Here is a 13,028-nt window from a genome sequence, read left to right as displayed (position 1 = left end):
AATTGGAGGGGAGACCCTTGGTCTTATGAAGATCATATGCCCTAGTACAGGGGAATGCCAGGGTCAGGAAGCAGGAGTGGGTGGGTTGGGGAGCAGGGCAGGTGTAGGGTATAGGGGGCTTTGGGATAGCATTTGAAATGTAAATGAAGAAAATATATAATAAAAAATCAATCAAGTAGTGTTGACTTGCTAGAGGAAGTAAATCACTGAGGTCAGAGTTTTTAGGTTTCAAATATCAATTTCCTTTCTAATGGACTCGCTCAGTGTCTTATTTACACTTTAAGATCTGAACTCTCAGCTGTGGCTCTGTCCACCTGCTGCCTAGTAACTCAGCTCAACCCTCGTGGACTAGTTTCCCTCTGGCATTATAAGCCAAATAAATTCTTCTATAACTTCCTTCGTCATGGTGTTTTAGTATAATAATATAAACCTTAACTAATACATTGGCTTACCTGAAGAGTTTCATGCCTCTCATTTTCTTGTTCCTGATACCCAGGGCATGGGCTGTGTTCTTTTAAATTCAGCATCGTACCTTTGTACTTACCAGCACTACCTGAGACTTCTCTAGATGGACCATATCAGCTGCTTGAGCTTTCAGATACCAAGGAAATATCAGAAGTAGCACTCTTCAATTCACTGCTATAGAATCTTGGCCTCAGGTTTTTATTTTTATTATACTGCCTTTGCTTACATAGGCTTTTTTATGAAGTCTATTTATTTCCTAAGAGATATGTTTTTTAGGTTATTCTGACAATAGAAACAGACATTGTTATCTTTTCTTTGTAACTGAATTCTATTGGATTCTTATTCATATTACATCACATCTGAGCCTAGACCCACAGATGCTATTTGATAACTCTGCTTGAGTGAGAAACTGGAAGCCCTCTGGGTTAACAACTATTTTTAAATAGACTGAGAAGAACTCTGTAAACTAAACCTGGGCTCTGCTCCACTACTGCAATGCCACTCATGGCCGCACATTCTTATTTGGCAATCCTGTAAAGGCACACAAAATGTTCATTAAAGTTAACATGTAATTTCATTCTCATAGAAGAATTAGAATTAATAATTTTCTACTTCTTTCTATATGTAGACTGTTATCACAGGAGACCCAATAAATTTATAAGATGCAGATAATTTAATGAACATTTCAAAATAAAGTGACTATAACTACCACAAGGTTTACAGATAGAATATTCCCTTCTCATTTGCTATTAAGATGATGAGGTCTTACATTCAAAATAGAGATAATAGACCTGAGACAACTGGCATTATAACCCACACATAGATCCATTCCTATTTATTGTGGTTATTCATAACCATTGAGCATAGGAACACTGCATGTCAACACATAAGTTCAATGTGTAGGTGTACGTGGTATCAGAGCTTCCTAACCATTCCATTCTTCTTCTTGACCTATTTTTTAACTTAGCCTCAGAATGATTTATGAGAACATAATAAATGCTTAATGCACATTTAATAAATATTCATAGCACTGAATTTTCTACTTCTTTATTTCTGTCTCTTGTCCTTTAGTACTCTACATTCATTTCATCAAAATCATTAATCCCTTCACCACAACATCACTCAAACTCAGCACACTCTTCTACCTACTAGGAAACATAAAACTAAATTACATCAACCCTAAATTACTTTGTCATCCTTAAATTGATCCAGGCAGTTTGAAACTAGTACTGATGAAACTTAATCATGTTATCAATACATATATAAATAAGAGTGTAATTTAATCATGAGAAGCAAGTGGAATTCAGGTGTGAGTATGTTCTTCATACAAAAGCAGTTGGGTAATATTGAATATTAGACTTGTGACTTTACAGAGACATCATTGAAAAGAAAAGCTAGGCATGGCTGCATGTGCCTACACTCCAGCTACTTAGGAGGCTGAGGGACAATAGGGGCCATGAGTTTAGAATTAGTTTGGGTTAAAATTATCAGCATTAACTTTGGGAGCTTCAAGGAATCCTGGGCTACATAGTATGTTTCTGCTTCCCCCAAAATAAAAACTAAAAATAAAAAGCAGAAAAGTAAACTGAAGTGTAAATAAACCCTAATGCTCATATCAATAATTCCTTGTAAACTGTGCATAACAAAATATCAATAACTTCAAAAATAGGCAAGTGAGAAGACTTATTGGGATGAACCAGTTCATTGGAAGTGGGGGAAGCGGTGAAGGCAATCAGCAGTGAAAATAACCCAAATGCATTATATACATGAAAAATTGTTAAAAACTGAAAGGAAAAACTTAAATTAACAAATGATCATTTGAATTGTCATGAATGAATAATTAAAGTAATAAATATTCAAATATTTTTAATGTGACAATTCTCTTGAAACTATATGCATGCTCAACCATTCCCAACATTATAGCATTGATGAGGAAGTATTTATGGTGGGTTTTGAAACTAAATAACCCTATCAAAAAATAGGGTACAGAGCTAAACAAACAATTCTCAACTGAGGAATACCGAATGGTTGAGAAGCACCTAAAAAAAAAAAAAAAAAAAGTTCAACATCCTTAGTCATCAGGGAAATGCAAATTAAAACAACACTGTGATTCCACTTCACATCAGTCAGAATGGCTAAGTTCAAAATCTCAGGTGACAGCAGATGCTGGAGAGGAAGTGGAGAAAGAGGAATACTCTTTCATTGCTGGTGGGATTGGAAGCTGGTACAACCACTCTGGAAATCAGGTTGGTAGTTCCTCAGAAAAATGGACTTAGTACTACCTGAGGACCCAGCTATACCATTCCTTGGCATATACCCAGAAGATGCTCCAACATGTAATAAGGACACATGCTCCACTATGTTCATAGCTGCCTTATTTATAATAGCCAGAAGCTAGAAAGCACCCAGATGTCCCTCAACAGAGGAATGGATACAGAAAATGTGGTCCATTTACACAATGGAGTAGTACTAAGCTATTAAAAACAATGAATTTATGAATTTCTTAGGCAATATCTCTTCTCTGAGGAGAGTGTTGGTCCTAAACAGAATACAGATGAAGCATTGTCACTCATCATGCTTGGTTCAAAAAGACAGGAAAGGTCACTTGTTTGGCAACTTATCAACAATATCTTTGTCAGAGAATTCAGTGACTATGTTCTAGAGCCATCTATCGTTGCCAAAATCTCTCCATCTAGTTCTGCAGCTGCTGTCTTTTCCTGGCAGAGCTCTTGACCAGTCATTTACTAATTGGATGCTATCAATTGACCTACAATGGCCTGTCCAAGAACAAAGGAATGTTGAATGTCAGATATCCCTTTGTTCTTGGACTGTCCATTCTAAACTCTGTCTCCTGTGGATGTTCTATGAGCTGGTCTCAGATGCTTAAGTAGTCCAGGGTGAGATCACCTTAACTGTGACAATAAGTGGCTCATTCCCTCTGAAAGTCTTAGAAATAGCTTAACTTTAGTTTTCCAAATTATTATCTGTTATTTTCCTTTAACATTCTCTTTTCCTTGTTACCCATTTTAGCCACAAACCTCCTTTGTTTCATTATTTATGCTAGAAAGAAACACTAAGTGTCTTTATCACTGTATCTTTCTTCATAGTTATTGGTGAAGAGATTCCTATAATTTCTTTGTACATTAACTATTTCGAGTGACACAGATGGATCTTCTCAAACCCCCTAGGTAACAAAGCAAAATGAAATATATAAATGTTGGAAAAGGTCCTGCAGGAAGGTGGAGGCCTGACAAGGAATGGAGGGAGATAATAAAATATAGGAGCTCAGAGCAATCAGATCGTAATACATATACACATGTAATTTATGAAATTGTCAAAGATCAAATGTAATGAATAAAAATGTAGGGTGAAATAGATTTAGTGGTAAATTTGAGCCAGTGAGTTATTGAGTATAAGATCCTCGATTTCTTTCAATGTAGAAATGAACAGAAATGGAGGGATTAATGAGAGTTTTAATGGTCTTTGAAAGTATACAGATTGGTTAGGTACAGTTAGGGACAGACTTTCTAGACCCCTGCCATTCTGAAGTTAGTAAGGTCCGTATCAAATAAATGTAGATTCAGGTAGGAGCAACAAATGGGAGAGTAGTTGAGTAAAACCCTTGGCGATTTGGAAGAGAATTGGTTCTGGAGGAGTGTAAACTTTGCTTCATAAGGGTGTGATTCTAGCCCCCAGAAGCTTCCTTAGTTGGCTAAAATGTCAGCAATGATGTGGAAGTAGATGGAAAATGGCTCATAAATGATCCAAGAATGAGAAAGAGCTCAGTGGGTTGGCCTGCATCAGCTGATGTAATGATAGAGTAGGTCTTCATCAGGTGAAATTGTGATCGAGTCAATAACCATGGACCCAGGTGGCAAACCAAGAGAAAAGGTAAACACTTGCCATCCCATTCAACCCATAGAAAAACAAATCAAATAAGGAAGCCATAGAGTATCTGCTTTTCTCCTTATGTTAACAACAGATGTGGGTTTATGTCCTCCGAAAGTGTTTTCATGTAAGTTCCAGTTCAGAAGACTTATCAGAGAGCAACTCTCTTCTTAACCTGTTGGCATGACAAATTGTGCAGAGAGAGTAGGGATAAAGTATTTAGTATATATCAAGTTGGTAGGTAGTATTCAATGTCTTTTTTCTTGTTCTTATTGGTAAGTGATGGTTTATTAATTGTAGATTATATTTTTAAAATATTTTAGTTGAAACGTAATGTCATCACATCCCCCTTCCCTTTTTCCCTCGTGCCCCTCCTATGTTCCTACCTCTAGTCGCTCTCATATCCATTCAAAACTCTCACGTGAACAGTCTATTTCTCTTTAACAATTATCATATTGTACATGTATATATCTGTGTTTAAGTATGAACAATTAGGTAAAACCTACTGAGATCATTCTTGTTGTTTGTGTGCATGTGAATACTCTGCATTGGAGAAGCATCAAGGGTTCTTTTTCCCAGCAAAAGGTATAATTTCTCTTCTTCACCAGTCTTCAGTTCCTTATAGTTCTTTATCTTATGGTGGATCACAGCAAAAGTTTCCCTGTTCCACGTAAACGTGTTCATTGATATTGCCATTGTTTTTGTTTGTTTGTTTGTTTTTGTTTTGTTTTTAATGCAGCCATTTCTAGGAGAAAACATTTCACAGCAGACTTCCTGGTATTCTGGCACTTAGAATCTTTCTACCCCTTATACTGCAATGGCCCCTGAGCTATAGATGCAGGGATTGTGATAAATGTGTATCCCTTGTGGTTGCACAACTCCTGTCCATTGATGTCTGTATTATGTCACCAAGAAAGCCTTTATTATCTTAAATGGAGACGGCCATAGGTTACGTTTTGTTCCTAAGCCAGATATTTTGAAGAAACTGAGTCTCATAAACACATTTCCTGAGATATCACAAGGCATATGATACTACCCTCTACTGAAGATTATATGTAGCAAGAGGCAGATCTTCAAGTTCTCTGTAAAGTGAAACAGATCGGGTAGTCATTTGAAAAACTTCATTTTCAAAGGTCCTTTGAATTTTTCATTCATATTTCAGAACAGTGATTCTATATTATTAATACCAGTTTTGCCAACTATTTACAGTTTTTGTAGAAAGTAAATAGATTTATACTAAATAAATCAATATAAAACTGTCAATATTTTGGCCATAACTGAAATTTATGTTTTTTTAAATGATCCAAATTTTAAAGAGATGTATTGGAAATTTAGAGGAATTCTGAACTCCATTACTGTGCTGAAAAGAAGTTATAGCTTGGCTGATGTTTAGATTCTTGGAGTCAGTCACTAATTCTTCAAAAGTTCTAGTTTAATATAACAGGCCATGAAAACATTGTGTGTGTGTGTGTGTGTGTGTGTGTGTGTATGTTGATTTACACTTGAAAATAATGACTTGCTTTGATTTTTGGAAATTATTATTGTTTACAGTCATCAGGCTACACAGAACTTTTCTGTACTTGAGGAACAAAGTGAACGTGTATGTTTCATTTGTTTCTCTCATGGAGTTCCCGACTCTTTTTGATGCTGCTACAGAGCATATTAATTAACTGTCAGCAAATTCCCATTGGGTGAAGGCCTCTTGTTATATGGGTACAGCTCTTTCCAACCCTGAAAACCAATGGAAACTTAGAGGTTTGAGGATGTGTATCCTTTATTGATGCAAGGAATCAACAGTAGTTCCTTTCCTTAGTTCATCCCCCCACCCCTTGAAAACCCGTTGTTTTTAATTTTCTAAGTACTGGCAACCCACTGTGCTTAAACAGCAGCCCTTAATCAGAAGACAATAATTAGCTAGTTAGAGCCTGCATGATCTTTACACATTGAGAAGGTTACATTGCACAGATAAGAGCTCACAAGCAACTCTCTCTTTCTCTCTCTGCTTTCTGTTATCTGACATGGTTTGCAGTTTTCATTAATCATCTTGTGAATAGCAAATGTCACTACATATCACACATACAATCTTGTACATAGTTACTGTAACATGGCAATAGTATATCAAGAGAGTAAAGAAAATCATTAAATAGTTGATAGAAAAATCTTTCAAACAGTGTGTTTAACAGGGATGGAAAGCACATTAGCTCATTGCTTTCTTTTCAACTTAACTTTTAAAGTAACACACAAATGTTCTTCTAATCACAATCATCAACAGCCATTGCCTTCCATCATAGCATGCATACCAAACAGTAAGACAACCTCTCTGTAACTGCTAATCCTTTCAAGCAAGGTTTTCTGGGGAAAATATCAGGAATATATTATTATTGTCCTCTATATTTAAACTCTTACACACTAGGTACTATTTAACAACTGTTTTTCCTTATAGTGCGAAAACTTTTAGAAGAAAAATAACACAATTTGGTCTTTGATTTTTCACCTTACTGGTTCTTCTATTAAAATTTGAGCTTTTATTTATTTTTTCTTGAAGAATGTGATTAACTCTTTGTGTTTATTAACTTTATCTCTTTGTTTCTCCCCAAGAACATTTTTATTCCTTGTCTTCTGCCAAACTGTTCATTATCTGATGGGCCTCTCTTTCTTATTTCCCTCCTAGAATAAGGAACTCCAATTATTGTCCTTCTGTTATTTTAGTCTGCAGAGTAGTGCATCCAATAAATGAGTGTTCTGCTTACGATCAGGGTATCAAGACACATAGACATAGGCTGATGATTGGGGGCTCTAATGCATACCAGGTACAAATTTGCAAATGTTTATTCTGTGTCACAATGCTCAACTGATAGGTGTATCAGTCTCCAAAAGCAACAGATACTATGAGGAGAGAGATCAGGATCGAGAGAAAGTGAGCATATCTGAACCGCCCCCCCCCCTAAAAAAAAACAAAGGCAAATATAACATCATCTTTCAAATAAAACTGTTTTCCTACTTACATATAGAATTGTTTTGATTTGCATTTCTCTGGAGACAGGAGGGTAGGGAGGAGGTATGAAATGTTTAACAGTTGGAGGGTCATTGGGGGTGGTGAATAAAATCTTGAGTGTAAAAATAAATAAATAAATAAATAAATAAATAAATAAATTACTGGAAAAAAAGAGAATGGAATCGTATGTTGTCCAGCATATAAACCAAATTGGTTCTTCTAATTTCATTATATTTTTAACCTTCTTACCTAAAGTTATTTGTAAGTTAACTAACATTCACAGTAATTTTTCCCTTCTCTTTTTCTGCAACACCGTTTCTTGTTTTGTAACTCTTGAAATCTACATTTACCACTTCTTACACTGTAGTTGCAACCCCCTGCAGATACACACTGCAGGTGCTACTGAAGCAAAAACAGAAAATGCCACTTTCTGCATTTATACACAATGTGTATTGTAGACTAGCTCCTTTTCTCCTATTCAACATTAAATATTTTTCCACATACTTTATAAAAACTAGCACATCTCTAAAACAATAAATTAAATCCATTCCCTTTTATCTCATAATTTAAAGTTGTGCACAATGTTGTCTCTACCTAAATCAACATCCTATGTGTTATTTACCAAGTGGACACTTCATTTATTCTAAATTATACAAACTCCAGTGCGACCCCTGAGATATCAGATGGCTTACTTTTATAATTTACCATACTGCCATTGTCTTGTGTTCATACTTAAAATATAACAAATAATTGCATTAGGAATATTTGTGCTTCTTCCTTGTAGATACTAATTTTGAGCTTTCGAGTTTTGAGAACTTGTGTTTAATTAATTCAGGCCAATTAAGCACAGATTAAATGGAAAATTATCTTTACTTTGGAGACCATATATGCAGTTTAGAAATGGGATATTGACTGATATTAATGAGTAAAGGGTCATGTATATAAGCTTTAATTTGTTTAAATTTATTTTATAACTGACAGCTTTATCCATTTAAAAGACATTCCACTGTTCTTACTCTGTTGTAAGCTAAACAGATATTCTCAGAGCTTAAATTTCAGTTTATCTCAGGAAAGTCAATAATATATATTAGCATAAAAGGAATGTCACAAAGGACAGTTTAATGATCAATAAATACATTACAAAGGCAGTAAATCTGGGTGTAAACTAACTTCTATATTTGTCAGTATAAAATGTCCTTATTTTCATTAAATACACTTGACAAATCAAATGTATGAGTCTTGTTTTCTTTTTTGTTTTTTTAGTGTAATAGTGTTTTTAGAATGAAAGTTTCTATGACAACCTCTCCCACCCTTTCTAAATAAAGTAATAGTCCAATTAGGAAGCTATGGAAGAGAGTCCTTAAAACCTATGATAAAGATGCTCAGTTTTCTTTTACAGAGTTTGCCAGGGGGATTTTACAGTGCCCAATTGGCAAAACAAGTTGGATTGGATGTATGTGGGGTTTTTTTTTTGGGGGGGGGGCTCACGTGTTTGTGTGAGAGGATAAATCAAGTGTCCACATGGTAAATAATAAAGATGTTCCTTTAGATAGAGGCAACATTGTACACATACATTAAGTTCTGAAATAAAAAGGAGTTAGGAATTAATTTATTTTTGGAGATATGGTAGCTTAAAAGAAAGAGTGATTGTATTTAGAAAGAGTAGTAAGACTCTACTCTATCTGTGTGATAAATAGCAAATATATGCTAATAAAATTTCTCAAAATAGATGGCCTATTAATCAAAAAAAGGTTTCTAAGTGTTTCCTTTTATATTTTTAAATAGAGTTACATAGTACTTTGAAAAAATATTAGTGGTAATTCCATTTATATTCCTCTAAGATCTGGCAATCTGCCAACACAGGCATAGCAACTGTATTCTCTGAAGAACTGGCAATCTGCCAATTGAGATCCAGGTTTTGTAAGTGGTTTTCTTGTTATGTGATTGACATATATGCTTGTTTTCACAAGTCTCCTTGGAGTAGTCAGCCAGCTTTATATGTATTCAGTTTCACTTGAAACTATTTAAGAAAGAAATTTATTGTTTTACAATGTTTTCCATAAACATTTGTCTGACCAATTAATTAAGCTGTTACCAAAAGATTTAAGTAAATGGATTATCTCACCATAAAACCAACTAAGCCAGAAATAGATGAATCTATTTTAAATTGGAAAGCCGAGTGCTTGAAGCACATAAATACGACATTAAATTTTGAGAAAAACAAACAAACAAGCAAATTGTACCAATTAACTACTGAAAAAAGTAAAATTTCATAGGAAACCCCTTTTTACATGTGATATGAACTAGGGTGTAAGATTCTATTTAAGCTGTGTTTTACGTTATTAAATGTTTTTGTGAATGGAAATATGTAGAAGAACCAGTTTTAAATGTAATCACACAAGGTCTATTATGTTTTCATGTGGTAAGCTGAAATATTGCAGAATACTTACTTGTTTAAATATACCTTATACTATAAATTACACAATGGCAGTTTAAGAAATAAAAATAACTTCAAAAGGAGACATAGAATAATAACTTCCATTTCTTAAGAAGCTGGGAAATATGTTACAAAATAAAAATATGTTATAAAATAAAAATGTTACGTAGCTCTCACATAATCATGCCCCTTTTCATATAGCCATGTGTCACACCAGTCACTGAGTATGGAGATTGACAAAGTATCACCTGAGAGCCTAAGTTTGTCACTTCATTGTAAATGGCATTTAAACACAGCTGCATGACTCCTCATAGTAGGCTATGTCTGTTTTCACTGTAAAAGAGAGTAATTACAATACTGATGTTAATGCCCTCATCCAAACATATATTGTATATATCTTTAGAAATTGTGGTAATTCCCTCATCTAATCAGCATCTGCTTGCTACCATGCTACCTTGATCCTAATCTTCTAAGTGTACTCCTTAAAAAGAGAGACATTGAATTCAGCTATCACTATGACTTTATGCCAAGATATGTGATATTTTGTCTTTCATAAGTTTTCATACAATTTATGCTGAGTTGTAGCATGACTACAAGGACAGCAAGTGTCATTTTTCTATGGAAAACCACATTGTAAATGTAGTCAAAGCAATCATCTTGGCCAAAAGAAGGAAAACCCCATCTGACCACACACACGCTCACACACACACCCCACACACATATACACATACACCACACACACACACACACACACACTCACAAACCTCTTATTTTTTATCTAGAATTTTGTTTTCGACTAACATTTCATTAATTTTTATTAAATTATTGGTATGTCCTGGCATTGTTTCATTTTTTATTAAGCCTAATATCATGAATAGTGCTTATATAAGCATGCCTTTGTGAAAATACTTTTTGTGCACACATATATACATTTCAACTGAAGACTAAGCAATATATTAATATTTTTTTTGTGAGTTGCAATTGTCTTATTTTCCACTTATTGACAGTTATGCTTTCAAAGCAGAATGTTAAAAATCATTAGAAGTTCTTAATTATAATTTGCACAACTGATCAAGCCTTTACTTGATGCTTGTTATGTTGTTTTCATTTTTGATAGTCTTTAACTTGAAAATATATTTGACATCCAGACCTAAATCTCATCTAAGACTATTTTTAGTTAGTAAGAATTTATGTATAATTGTAAATTTTTATCACATGAAAATCCTAGTGACTTAATAAGATGAGTATAAAGAAACTAACATTTCTTTACCATTTTCAACATTACTTCAGTCACAAGTTCTGTTCACAAGTACATGACCTCTTATATGCTCTCCAGTATATTCTTTTATTCAAATTTTCTGTCTTGAACAAACACAACACTAGATTGTACTAGATTTTGTCTAGCTTGAGCTTTTCTATGTCTTAAGCAGGCCATAAGTCATAGTCTCTGTTAGTTCATAGGTTCATCTCTCTGGTGTTTCTGGAAAACCCTGTTTCTTTGAAGTAACCCATGACCTATGACTCTTACAATAGTTCCTTTCCCCCTTTCCACTATAGAATTTTGAGCTTAGATGAAAAAGAGGATGATACAGAAATACCATTTAGGGTTGAGCATTTCAAAATCTCTTATTTGTGTTGTCTGATTACCATAAACCACAAGAAGAAAATTCTTTGATGAGAGTTCAGTAATGTACTGACATGTGGGTACCAAAAGATATCATTAGAAATATTTTTACAGCTATGTTTATTTAGCAGAATAATAGTACGAGGTTTCCATTAGGGCCCATGATCGGTGGAGTCTCAGGTCTTGGCCTCATTAACAGTGTCAGGTATGAATTCTGTTTCATGAAGCAGGCCCTAAATCCAATTTAGAAAGTGGCTGGTTATTCCCATAATAACCAATTGTGCCATGATTGTACCAGTAGGCATGTGTTGAAGCTGGTTGCTGTTGTAGTTTGCAGGACTTGTAGCTGAGAGAATTTTCTTCTCTATTGATGCATATATTACCTTCTAGCACTATGAATGCTAGCCAGTATGGTTGAGTCTTTCAGTTCAGTAGGAGCTGATTTTTTTCCATGTTCTATGAGGTACATATGTGTTTTCTTTAGTTCTAAGGTCTTTTCATTAAATTGTGGTGCACAACAAATAATATTGGCAATACACAGACCAATTGAGATACAATGACATGACACATGATGTAATCTATTTTTGATATTTGATGCTTTATTTGGTAGCATATTGTGTCTAAAGGGGAAATATTCCATTATATGCTAACTCCATATAAATTCCTTTTATATTTGTATGTATTTTAGAAAGCTTCTATAGTAGTAGATTTTCATGTGGCTTTTTAGAAAACCTTTTGGCTAGTTATACTTTTAAACGCATTTATTCTCTGATTTGCATCTCATTAAGGTTTGTTCTTATCTTTATTATGTACTTTCTTTGACTTTTTCTGTGCCCAAATGTTCCAAGGATTTTAATCTAATGTTGCTCTTAGGATACAAAGTACTTTTTGTATGTAAATTTAGATGTGTTCAATATGGCTTATGTTTTTATTATCATCTGATTAAAGTGTTCTAAATTTCCTTTGTGAACTCTTTATCTCTTTGACAAATTATTATGAATTATTTAACTAAAATTTAAACCATAAAGAGGTTGTTTACTTTTGTATTAAGTTTAGCTTAAATCAAGATTTAAGACAGAGAATTAACTCAGGAATGTCTAAGGTTGAGTACAATGTTCCTTATATATAATGATGATCTAGTTTAGCATGAAGATAAACACATCTACAGGCACAAACATCTTTGGCAACTTATACTAAGCTTAAATCTATACAATGAAATTAATTATAAGTACAAGGACATTTTCTCCTTTAACATGATATTACATCATGGTATTCTTTTACAGATGAGAATAAAGAAAAGTATGCAGAATATGCAAAATTTTGATAAAGAATATTTTGCAAATTATTTGTAAAGGGTAATGATATTTCTTGTATCCAGAAACTGGGAGAAAATAAAATACTTTTAGAACTTACTTGATATTCTGGGTCTCTGTATTTAGAATCAAACTGGGTTAGAAGCATTCTGGGTTAATTGCTCCTCATAATTAAACTGTTAAAAATATCTTAGGAAGGATATAGCTCCCAGGAAGTCATTCATTATATAATAAAAAAATGAATAAATCCATACAAGCATTTCTCTTCCAATCAATCCCTGAATTTTAATGTTTGGAAAATAGTGT

This window comes from Mus caroli, chromosome 1 (genome assembly GCF_900094665.2).
Source record: "Mus caroli chromosome 1, CAROLI_EIJ_v1.1, whole genome shotgun sequence".
In the NCBI taxonomy this organism is placed as follows: Eukaryota; Metazoa; Chordata; class Mammalia; order Rodentia; family Muridae; genus Mus; species Mus caroli.
Note: the sequence above shows the minus strand (reverse complement) of the source record.